The sequence below is a fragment of the Zea mays genome, chromosome 9 (genome assembly GCF_902167145.1).
Source record: "Zea mays cultivar B73 chromosome 9, Zm-B73-REFERENCE-NAM-5.0, whole genome shotgun sequence".
NCBI classification, from domain to species: domain Eukaryota; kingdom Viridiplantae; phylum Streptophyta; class Magnoliopsida; order Poales; family Poaceae; genus Zea; species Zea mays.
This window is the reverse complement of record NC_050104.1, coordinates 54628071-54635804: the sequence shown is the minus strand read 5'-3', so window position 1 is coordinate 54635804 and position 7734 is coordinate 54628071. Positions and strand designations below refer to the sequence as shown.

The 7734-nt window shown below is 43.1% G+C and overlaps 1 long non-coding RNA gene across 1 annotated transcript; it reads left to right on the top strand.

Annotated features, from left to right (window-relative positions):
• The first annotated feature begins 1132 nt into the window (after positions 1-1132).
• LOC109942326 (uncharacterized) lies at positions 1133-1680 on the top strand. The gene is made up of 2 exons (XR_002265064.1): positions 1133-1270; positions 1539-1680. It is a non-coding gene; the product is annotated as an uncharacterized lncRNA (long non-coding RNA).
• The last annotated feature ends 6054 nt before the right edge of the window (positions 1681-7734 follow it).

Sequence of the window (7734 nt, the reverse complement as noted above, 5' to 3'; positions counted from 1 at the left end):
TTATTGTTGTGTATGATCAAGTTATTGTTGTGTATGATCATCATTTCAAAAATGAGATATTTATTGTTGTGTATGATCAAGTTATTGTGGAATTAAACAACCGTTTCACTGAAAGATCTACTCAATTATTGAGATGCATTTCGTGTCTAGATCCAAGAAATTCATTTGCCAGCTATGACAAAGCTCAGCTGATAGAATTGGCTAAGATTTATTCTGCAGACTTCTCTCAATATGACCTCTTGATCCTTAGAGACCAACTCGATATATTTATTGTTGATGTGAGGGGTAATTCTGATTTTGCAAATTGTGAAGACCTTGGTAATCTGGCTATTAAGATGGTGCAAACCGAGAGACACCTAGTTTTTGCATTGGTTTATCGTCTCATTGAATTAGCCTTAATTTTGCCTGTTGCAACTGCCACGGTTGAAAGAGCCTTCTCAGCTATGAAAATCATCAAGACAGAATTGAGAAATAAGATGGGAAATGATTGGTTAAATCATAGAATGATATGCTATATAGAAAGAGATATCTTTGCAAGAATTCAAAGTGATGATATTTTATATCATTTTCAAGAATTGAAGAGTCGTATGAAAAAGCTACCTCCACAAAGTTCAAGTGGTATATTTTTGTGCTCACTTATACATTTTTGCATTCATTAGTTATATTGTCATGTTGTATCTCTCATTTTATACAAATATTTAACTTGCAATGTGTAGGTTCAAATTCACGTGCTAATGTTGATGAAGTTATTAGAGGCGGGGAAGGACCAAATCGTCTCTAATTAGGTATTTTTAAATTTTTTTACCAAGTTTATTGTATTTTTAGATGCTGAATTGAAGTAAATATTATCTTAGTCTATGTTTGTGCTATATTTTGTTTTAGCGGTATATTTAGCCGCACAATATATTAGAGGTTGTTTAAAATAACCTTAAAGTGGCCCGGGACGTTAATTTTATAGAGCTCCGCCACTGGTTGAAGACGGTCTTATAAACGAGTGTGAGAAACTATTTATGGGTGTGAACACAAAATAGAATTTACGCAAAGTATCCGGATACGTTCCTAGCACCAATCGAGTCCCTCCACTCTTGATCCGTCGGCTATGGGCCTGTGGCTGCTGCATAACACGGTGGCATCGCAGGGTCAGCAGATCATTAGAAAACGACGTCTCGCCGTTCTTCGTCTTCAGATCTAGGGTTCTCTCGTGCTCTGTTCTCATCTTCTGCTCGCTGGTGTCCCCTCTCTCTCACCCATGGCTTCGGCGGCAACTCAGGTACTCCCCCTATCCATCCCCCATGGGGTTAGTGGTGTAGACTGGGGAAGGATCTCCCTTTACCCTCACGCGAAGCAAAATCCTATCCCCTTAATCCCGCCCGCCACCCTCCGCGGCGGCTCATCGTCGTTAGCTCAGGGATTAATCTGCCCCACGCGGCCTGGGTATGGGTTCCGGTGGTTTTCGCGTGCGATGAGTTGATTATGCGGCCTGGCTATGGGTTCCGGTGGTTCCCGTGCGATGAGTTGATTAATCCGTGGCTTGGCAGGTGGGGACTTACTTCCTGCGGAACTACTACAACCTGCTGCAACAAACCCCCGATGTCGTCCACCAGTTCTACATCGAAGCCAGCACCATGGTCCGCGTCGACGACCTCACCGGCACGACCGCGGCTGCCAACAACATGATGGTTTGTCGCAACCTTTCTGTTCGCCCTCACTGTCCATCTTAGATTGCGTTTCTTCTTTATTTGCCATCGTATCCTTTGGTTTAGGATTTTTGCCTACTCAATCTACACATGAGCTATTGTTGTAATGTACCACTATTCATGGCCCATCACTTAGCTCATAGAACCTTACTCACTGCTATGTGGCACACTTACAGGCATATGTAAGTAAATATTACCTTGTACTACTACCTGCACTTTTGCACTCAACAACTTCTATTGCATTTGATCTGAGCAAACTTCGCTGTGATTGTTTATCCACGAAACAGAAGCAGAAGAGAAACCGAGAAGAACCCAGCTTAGATCAGACTGAAGAACTAGATGCGGTGGACGCCTTCAAGACCTGCTGACATGAGGGCTGCTATTCAGAGCTGCTGTTTTTGGCCTGTTCTTTGACATGAGGGTACCCAAAAACTCTAGTTGCTCGTGGGTGTCAACTTTTTATTATATGCTGTTATGTTTGTGCAAAATCAACTGAAATGTGAAGTCAAGTGGTGATGCTGCGAACTGAGTTTAGTGTTGTCCACTTAGTTTGTATGATCACTGGAATACTAGTTGTATTCATCTACGGAATATGGAATTGTGTGCTGATTCCTCTGTTCTAGTATCTTTTGCAATTTTCAATAAAATTATTCTCTGCACATCTGTGACCAAACTAGTGGCATATAATAAAACATATGCCACGTCAGCGCTGACGTCAGCTGCCACGTCAGCGCTGACGTCAGCTGCCACGTCATACGCCATCGGGACCTTTCAAACGGCTGTTAATGACCAAACCACGGCTCTATCTATGACGATATCGTACCGTCACAGAAACCAAACGACGTTAACAACGCCGTCAGGTTGCTCGGGCAGACGACGAATTATGACGGAAAAGTGCCTTCCTCTATGACCAAACCTGATCGTCATAGAATGAATTCACTTCCATGACAACGCGTATTTCGTCACAGAATGTATACACATCGATGACGAAAATGGGTAGTCCGTCACAACACAACAAATGTGACGCGACCCCTATGACCAAATCGAACTCGTCACAAATTCGTCACAAATCTTTATCTGTGACGATATATACAGATTCCGTGACGCAATACAAACGTCATCGATGATAAGATCTCTACTAGTGTTAATTACATCATTCTTTACAAAAATTATTACAAGAGTTTTTGAGTATTTTCTACAGACTATTCAAGCTTCGTCTGTGTCCATGGAGCTTCGTCTTTTTACTCCTCAGCTTCGGCCTCGACTTCGTCATCCTGTAAAAGTACTGTAAGCAAAATTCAATTTCGAAGGAAGAAGTAAGTACAAGGTATGATTCTGTTACCAGCTTAAGGTGACTTCGAGCTTCATCACCAGCTTGGCTTCGTCCACCCTTTGTCCATACCAATTTTATAAATCTATTGGCTATGCTTCGGGCAAGGTTCGGAATGTCATCCAGATCTGCTGGTGATAAGCTGAAATTGGGTCTACTGATAACCTTTTCGTGTTCACAGCCAGACTTCAGGAAGGCAACGGCTGTGCCCCGAGAAGCTACCAGGGCACAGAAGTCGCCATGCCCAGCTATAACTTCGTCAAGGTCATCAATTTCACCTTCAATATGTTCGAAGGCACCTGGCTGGTCTTCAGCCGAAGGAGTAAATTTCTCGCTGCTGGCCCCGACAAAGTAGAACACCTGCTTCAGCCGTTGAACGCATCGATTGCTGAATTCCAGACATTTATCCTGAAGGCTTGTCAATGATTTTTTCAAATCTGAGCTTTTTTGGACTTCGGCCTCAAATTTTGCATTAAGCTTCTCCTTTTCTTCTTTGAAATTTTCTGATTGAGAGAGAAGCTTCGTATTTAATTCTGTTATTTTAGCTTTAGCTGCCGCCAGCAAGCCTTCCGTCGTCGGAAGTTCGAAGTCTTTCTTTTCAATAGTAGCTGATTGCTCTTTTATTTTGCTCTCTAAATTTTCAATTATAATTTCGTGTTTTTTATCTTCCAAGTCCTGCTGCATTTTCAAAGCTTTGCTCAGCAGCATACTCTGCACACAAACAACCTTCGTTAGAAAACATCTCCGCCACTAAAATATATATATATATAATAAAAGTCAGAGAAAAGTTGTTTACCTTGAAATTGGAATAAAACAAACTACCGACGATGTATTGTCGTCGGTAGCGGCTGATATCTGTTTCGAGCTTCGGGAAACCGATACTCTTTGATAGAGTACCGATAACCTTCGCACCAGTTTGATCTCGCACGCAACCTAACCTTTCGTCATCTATGCCTCCGAAGAGAAGTGCTCCAGGCCGGTATCCGCAAGATATTGCATATTCTTTCAGCTCTTCTTTTTCAGCTTTGTCAGTTCTTGACCAACTAAGTTTTGAAACATAAAAGCTTCATCTTCCGAAGGGTCTTCGGTTATTTCTTTCTTTCTCTCGGGCTCTGAGGCCGTAATCTCTTCGGTGGCTGCGGCAGCCTCTTCTGCGGCAGCTTCTTCCGCGGCCATGTTTAATAGTATTTTATCTATATCAGCAACCATGCTTTCTAAATTAATGTCATCAGCTCCGGTAGCTTCGGCATTTGTAGCTTCAGTAGCTGTTGTGCTCTCAACAGCCGGCGCCTTCAGAGCCAAAGCTTGTGGTGGTGTCCCTTCGATGGCTTCTGTCACTGTAATAATTCTTTGCTTTTTTGGCCTAACCGCCTTCTTCGTTTCCGCGGGTTTTTTGTCCTTCTGAAAAAGCTTCGTCAGATGTGGCCCTAATGGACTCAGCTTGACAGGCAAGAATTCAGTCATTACCTTTAAAATTTCTTCCACATCGGTGGTAGAGGGTGATGCAGCAGTTTCTTCTTCTTCGATTGCTTTTTGCTTCAGAGTCGAAGCTTTTCTCTTCTTTGAAACACCTATTTTTGGTTTAGACTCCAGCTTTTTCTTCTTCGGTTGTTCTTCATCGTCTTTATTCAGAGCACCAGCTACTCTTTTATTCTTTTGGCCTTCGGCGTCCTTGTCTAGACGCTCGTAGTCAGGATACTCAAAATTCAGAGCATCCATTACTCGATTTAACCTCCGCTTCGGAGAGTGCCGAAGGCCGCAGTCATCAACTGGTCTTCTTTTTTGGAACAATTTCCCAGTATTTCATTGCACATTACTTCAATTGTGTCCAGCCACTCTTGGCAAGGCACTTTGAAATGTTTCTTGAATTTGTAATAGTAAGGCAACCAAACAAACTCCCCCTTCTTCTTTTCTTCTTTCAGCTTCGGCATTTCCCACTCCTTCAATGTTGGGAACACTTTGAAGGCCAAAAATTCTTGCACTAGGTCCCTAGTACCAATATGATCTGCAATAACTCGAAATTCAGCTAAGGCAATTTGGCTCGGGCTCCCAGGTGTCATATTGCACAGGGGCCTGATTTCTCCGAAGGTCAATTCCAACGGACTCTGGACTAGCTTCTCCTTCTCTTCGTCAACTTTGACATAGAACCACTCAGATTTCCAGCCAACTGGCCACTTGCTTCGGTAGCTAATCACTGGAAATTTTGTATTCTTGCGGTAGGCAAAGTTGTAACAGCCAAAATTTTCATGTAGCCCATCTCCTCTAGCCTTCGTCTGAAAATGTAGCTCATGTATCCGGCAGAAGCCCACACCGAATGGCTCCACTCCTTGGCTTCGGAGAGCCTAGATATAAACACTAAGCCTAACGATAGCGTTAGGAGTTAACTGATGAAGGTAAATCCCAAACTTATTCAGTACATCAGCGATCATCTTGTTCAAAGGAAATCTCAAACCAGCCTTGAAAAAACTTTTGAAGGCCACTACTTCGTCCTTTCCTGGCTTCGGAGTAGTCTCTTCCCCACCGAAATGAATCAGCCCTTTTTCGCGTCACTAAAATAGCCCAATTTCAACATCTTAGGCAGATCATCTTTGGAGATAGTGGATTTCCCGAAATCCAGATGGCTGGGTTTACTTGGCGCTGTGCTATAATCATCTTCAGACTCAGTCTCCTCAACTTCAGCTTGCTCTGTTTCGGCGACAGGTGCTTCCTCCGATGTTACCAACCTAGACCGCTTCATCGCTTCTGAAATCGGAACAGTCTCAGTAGCTTTGGTTTCATCTCCCTCACTACCAACCCTAGCAGTAGAACGAACTCTTGCCATTTGATTAAGAATTTCTTGAAATTTTGTTGTTGACTTTTTTGGTTTTTCCGAAGCTCTTCCTCTTACGACGAAGCAAAATCAAAAGCGGCGCTTCGTTTGAGCACGATGATCAAGCTTCGGCTATGGTTAAAATTTTGGCAGCAAAACAGTACAATAGCAATGAATGTTGTGGTAACTTAACATCTACTCATCTGTTTATATAGTGTTGTAGCTAGGAAGGTGAATCGTCAAGGTCTCTCGCACCGAACAAACAGTCACCCGCACTCGCTGAACGGTGGGCCACGGGGTCCGAGAGGGTGAATCGCCAGGGCGCGCGTAACTGCTGCAAGGTGGAGCCACCTCGAGCGCGGATTATTTTAATCGTTTCTCGCCAACGAGCTCAGGGAAGGTGTTTTTCGGATCTTCGGCATCCCGAAGCCTAGAAGACTTTTTCACGGATCAAGCTCGTTACGAAAAACGATCTAGCACCGCGAAGGGGCTACTGTTGGGGGTATGCTTCGTAGCCGAAGATCCTAAAGAAAGAGAACACCTTCGGCAGATCCTATCAGAAGCGGCGCCGAAGCTATCACCTATAAAGCTTTGACACAGTGACAGATCTCATGACGAAGGGGTGAACCGACTTAAAGATGAAATGACTTAAAGACCCACGATGTTTCGTGTCATTATTATAGTCGATTGTAAAGGACACAAATGTAATTCTACACAGGCTGCGCCCTGTGCCTATAAATAGATGAACAGTACCCCTGTACTGTTCACGCAATCTTGTAACTGCTGGCACATCACGCTGGAATTATTGTTTTCTGTCAGGACGAAGGTATAAATGTACCTAAATAATATGTTTTAACATTTGTGTTCACATAATAAAATATACTAGTAATGTTATCTATTTTTAATATATCTTTCTATAATGTTTTATGTTTGATATTTTTATATTGTCTTACAAATTTGATCACGAAGGTGTGACCTTCATGATATTTTGTTCATGGCCTTCGTCCGAAGCTCATTAAATCCTTGGGGAGATAACGCTTCAGCGGACGAAGGGCATTAATATTTAACATTTTATGTTGCCTTGTTCTTGATTCATAGCATTTGAGAACAAGTCCCCAACAATATTCACTCAGTCAGAGTTAAACATGAGGCAGCGAAGATGGCTAGAATTGATCAAAGACTATGAGCTGGAGATTCATTATCACCCAGGCAAAGCAAATGTGGTTGCAGATGCTCTTAGCAGGAAAAGTCAATTCAACATGTTGGCCGCTCATCCGATGTTGTTTGAGCTAGAAAAGGAATTCGACAGGTTGAGTCTCGGATTTCTGAATAACTCTCAAGGAGTGACAATTGAGCTAGAGCCCACTCTGGAGCAAGACATCAGAAAAGGACAGAAGGATGATGAGAAGATCAACGAGATCTGGCAGCTGATCATCGATGGGAAAGGTCCAGATTTCCGTGAAGATGTAGAAGGAGTGGTATGGTTCAAGGATAGGTTGTGCATTCCCAACATCATCTCGATTCGGGAACTGATTCTCAAGGAAGCTCATGAGACAGCGTATTCTATACACCCTGGTATTGAGAAAATGTACCAAGACTTGAAGAAGAGATTCTGGTGGTATGGTATGAAAAGAGAGATAGCAGAGTATGTGGCTAGATGCGACAGTTGTCAGAGGATCAAGGCAGAACATCAGTGACCCGCAGGTTTGTTGCAGCCGTTGTAGATTCCGCAGTGGAAATGGGATGAGATTGGGATGGACTTTATAGTTGGTCTGTCCCGCACTCGAGCTGGTTATGACTCCATCTGGGTAGTAGTGGACCGTTTGACAAAGATGGCCCATTTCATACCAGTCAAGACCACCTATAACAGTGCAGTGTTGACAGAGTTATACATGTCC